Source organism: Chaetodon trifascialis, chromosome 19 (genome assembly GCF_039877785.1).
Source record: "Chaetodon trifascialis isolate fChaTrf1 chromosome 19, fChaTrf1.hap1, whole genome shotgun sequence".
In the NCBI taxonomy this organism is placed as follows: Eukaryota; Metazoa; Chordata; class Actinopteri; order Chaetodontiformes; family Chaetodontidae; genus Chaetodon; species Chaetodon trifascialis.
Window position 1 is genome coordinate 5631146 of NC_092074.1, and position 4903 is coordinate 5636048.

Here is a 4903-nt window from a genome sequence, read left to right on the forward strand (position 1 = left end):
ATTTTAAAGGAAAAGGTGCGACGTCTGCACAACAGTGACGGACACGACAGGCGATATGAACCTGAGCAGGGGTAAGTTAATAAAATACACAGGAAATATTCTGCAGAATATAAGTAAACGTAAACGTTGCATGACCCGTACTTTTTGTGTTTTACAGACTAAACTCGCCCCACAACGAAACGGTGACGTCATATTTGATGGCGACTTTAACTGAGAGTCCAGACATGGATGGTGTGGACAGCAGTCTTTTTATGTAAGTTTTTTTTTGTTGTTGTTGTTGTTTTAAACCCTTTCTGTTGTTTCTTGTTGTTGTTTTTACTGAAGCCTGTCTTAATTATTTCAAACCAATATATATTTTCTTCCAACGGCCTGTAAGACATATTATGAGATGGTGTGGAGGAGCTTCAGGTATGCCCAGCAAGCTCTTCCAGTTCAGGCAGCAACTGTGAAGATTTCAGCTGGCAGCAGACAAAGAAGGAAGCAGGTAAGAGTCCCATGAATGCCGCTTTATTTTCACAACAATGTAAAAATGGGCTGAATTTTATTTATTAGCTGCATTGTTTTTGACAAACATGGTCACATATGTTATCATGAGTTATTGTTTCTTTGCAGTACTAATATTATATTAACACCTGTATTTACAGCTGCTGGAAGCAAGAAGGAGTGTCCTAGCTCTCCAAACTCTGCCAGACACTGCAAGAGCGGCTGGAGAGCGACCCAAAGTATGTGGCGACACACCGCAAGAGGCTTCGCATCGAGTCCCCTTCAAAGTGACATGCACCAAACCAGTATGACCCAGAGGCAGCAAAGAAGCATTTCCAGAGGCCTTAGACTCTTTTTCATGCACCATGGACGAGCGGCATGGCCCAACCGAGAGACTCTTATCAGTGAACCCCTCTGCACATTTCCTTGCTTTTTTCCCCCAGTAGTCACTGATTTTACTTGGTTGATCCTTGTTAATGTGTGTGTCACGATTTCATTAAAGACTTTTTTTCTAAATGTTTCTGTCAACTGTGTTCTTTGTGTTCTACTGTGTGGTCGTGTAGAAGGTGGATCGCCAAATAAATCAATGAATCATCAATCAAATAAAATATATATATCATTTATATTTTATATATACATAAATATACCTATAAAATAATTATTTTTAATATATTAATTTATTATATAGTATTTAAATTAATATGTATTTATTATTACTATTATTATTATTTGTGGCGCACAGATGACCAATAGCAGCAGAGTTGTCATCCAAACACATGATCAAATGTGGTTTTTCATGCAGTGTCATCAGCCACAAGTTAAGGACATCAATGCTCTCATACAGTATTAATGTTAACCTCTTCTGCCTCCTCCTTATTAGATTGTCTGCTAGTTTAGGATATTCCAATTGAAGTAAAGAAAAACAAAGGTTAACATATATTACCATAATATTATTGTGTCATATTGCACACATATTGTTTTGTGATGTTGTAATGGGAAAACAACATCAACACAGTGGTATGTTAAACAGTTAAGTTAACCCTCGCAATGCCCCAACGGGTCATTTCTGACCCGACCCTAGCCTGTTTGCGCCTGTCCTATGCCTAGGTCCCTGTCCCGCCCCGGATCATCCATTGGTTATTCTTTTTTTTTCCCTCGGCACTCTCTCTGTCTCCCTCATTTGGCCCGGCCCGGCTCCTCGTTTGGTTGGTTTGTTCTGATTAGTTAGTTCGTCGGTTCGGTCAAGGACGGTCCCTCCCCACCGGTCAGCCCGTCAGCCTCCCTTGTCCACAATCTTCCGTCGGGTTTGTTAGTTTTTTTGTTTTTTTATTCCTTCCCTTCTCCCTTCAGTCCATCTGTCCCCGTTGGCTGTCCACACGCCGGCCGAAGCATCAGACCTAGAAGGTAGGAGCAAACAAACGAAGGCGAGCCCCCCCCAGGCCCAAAATTCGCGCGAAGGAGCTTGGAAGCGATTGTCCTCGTCCTCCTCCTCCTCCTCCTCCTCCTACTACTACTCCCTTGGGCCAGTGTAGTAGGGACACGCTGGGAAAAGAAAGAAAGAAAGAAAGAAAGAAAGAAAGAAAGAAAGAAAGAAAGAAAGAAAGAAAGAAAGAAAGGGGACATCGCCCCCCCCCCACCCAAACCTTCGGACATGAGCCCTCCTCGAGGTTGCGGCCGCGCTGGTCTCGTACGTGCCCTAGAGGAACAAGGTCGTGGTGCTCATGAACACATGGCACGCAGACGTGGGCTCAGCGACTGGTGGGACAAGAAGCCCCTCGTGATCCTCGACTACAACGGCAACAAGGAGGGTGTCGATAACCTGAACAAGGTGATTGGGACGTACAGCTGTTGCAGGATGATGGTCCCATGGCCCATGGTCATCCTGCACAATATCATCGACGTGTCCTGCTACAACGCGTTTGTGTTGTGGCGAGAGCTCCACCCGGACTGGATGCCCAGCAAAGGCAACAGGGGGAGGCTGTTCCTGGAGGTCCCGGGTAGGGCGCTTGTGACTCCACCCATCGAAAAGAGGACACGGAGCCCTCAGGTTGAAGGTTCCACTGCCGTCATGCGAGCCGTCCAGAGCACCGCGACTGGCCGTGAGAGTGAGCATGGGAACCCCCTGGCCCCACCCGCCGCCCGTGGCACGGCCCGGTAAATACAAGTGGTGTCAGGTGTGTCCCCCCCAAAAGGGACTGTAAGACGTACACTGTGTGCTGCGGGTGCGAGCGCTATGTGTGTAGAGGTTGCGCCCTGGCGTGCTGTCCACAGTGTGCAAACGATGGACTGCTGGACCTGGACCTGGAGGGCGAGGGTGAGGGCTCGACGAGCGGGGCGGAGAGAGCAAGCGGGTTGGAAGGGACGCGGAAGGGTTAAACAATCATGAGAGCATTGTATACATATTTGCACATTTTAAACGTATAAAGTACTGTACTGTATTTGCAGAGGTGACTTTTTTTAATGAAGATTTTCATTCCACTTCATTGACCTGGATGAAGTGGATTGAAAGTTAATAATAGTTAATAATAAGAGTAATTTGAAATTTGAGATTCACAAGGAGTTGTATGACTCATCGTGACTGATGACTGATGTTGAATGCCACTCCCTTGACCGTAATATCCAAATGAGACCACAATAAAAACTCTGAATCCGAACATACTTTGCAGTAGCACGGAGGCCGAGGGCTCCCATCAGGACAGATGCGCAAATCAAACAGGTATGCTATGAAACATACAGAGCACTAAAAGTAATTGAAAACCTCTCTCTACAGAAGACTTGATTCTGTTAACTTCTGTTAACTCTGTTTACTTGATTTAAGGCATGACTGCAAATATTACCTCACTGTTAATGATCATTTATACATGGAACCTAACTTTTTTTGTCCACAGATCTCAAGATGTTTTTGAGGACAAACATCTATGTAATGAATCAGAAAATGTATCTGGTGTGACAACATGGACCACCACCACCACATATTTATTATGTGTTTTCATTGGCTCTTTATCAGTTCTAATCATGTGTGGAAATCTTCTTCTCATAATCTCTATTGCTTACTTCAAACAGCTCCACACTCCTACAAACTTCCTTATCCTCTCTCTGGCTGTGGCTGACCTGCTTGTCGGGCTTTTCGTTTTGCCTCTTAGCGCAATACTATCTCTGAGCTCTTGTTGGTATCTTCAAGATTTACTCTGCAAAGTACGAAGCAGCTTTGACCTCTTTTTGTGTGCAGCATCTATTTTGAACTTATGCTTCATTTCTGTTGACAGATATTATGCTGTGTGTCAGCCTCTGAGGTATAGAAATAAAATAAATGTCCATGTTATTGTGATTATGATCCTGGTGAGCTGGACTGTCCCTGCACTAAATGGAATTAGCATCATGATTTTAGGAGTTAACCAAGGACAATCTAACAGAACATGTGTTTTATTTCAAAATATACGTTTTGCAATTATAGGAATTGGTTTGGGTTTTTATCTCCCAGCAATCATAATGTCCACCATCTACCTAAAGATTTTGATGGTGGCACAGAGACAGGCATACAGCATTCAGAAAACAACCTGTCAGAGGACAAAGTCTAGAGCAACTGTCAGTAAGATGGAGAGAAAGGCCACCAAAACTCTGGCTATTGTTATGGGAGTTTTTCTCATCTGCTGGACTCCTTTCCTTCTTTGTATGACCTTTAATCCTTTGCATAATTATACAATACCAGTCCCTATGATTGCAGCATTTAAGTGGCTCGGATGGTCAAATTCAATGCTCAATCCATTGGTCTATGCTTTCTTCTACAGCTGGTTTCGATCAGCTTTCAGAATGATCATTTCTGGGAAAATATTTCAAGGTGATTTCACTAATTCTAAGCTCTTTTGACTCATTATTTGTAATGCTGTCATGTCAGTAAATTCATCAGTAATTTGCCACTGTAAATTTGCATCTTTTGCACTCCATGTCGTATGTATGTCTACAACTATTGTGCATGAAGTAAAGTAAATGATGTATATACAACTCACTGCATAGATGTACAATACTATACTACAACACTATAATACTATGCCAGTACAATACATAGTGTGTAGTAAGAGAACGTATCGTAATCTCAATGTCAATGTTCCAATAAATACAATTGATTCCATTGTTTGCCTCGTTGGTATATGTACTTAGTTATTCACGCTGCATCTGCATGTTCAGTGGAGGAGTACATCCCTAAATGTATGTCTTTGTGAACAAACCTTTAGGAATTAATGAACACTGCAATGATCTTTTTCTTCCAGTAGTTTTCAGTCAGGACCTCCATGATTTATATTCCTGCAGATGGCAATGGAATTAAGAAATAAATGTAAGTTTCGTCATTCTAAAGGGTAACTGCAAGGTACTGTACAAGACTTGTGCATACATGGTAATATCTCAGAAAGTACTTTTTCCG

At 42.7% G+C, this 4903-nt stretch overlaps 1 pseudogene; it reads left to right on the forward strand.

Moving 5' to 3' along the window:
- Nucleotides 1-2134: 2134 nt before the first annotated feature.
- LOC139348064 (trace amine-associated receptor 1-like) lies at nucleotides 2135-4350 on the forward strand (annotated as a pseudogene).
- Nucleotides 4351-4903: the final 553 nt, after the last annotated feature.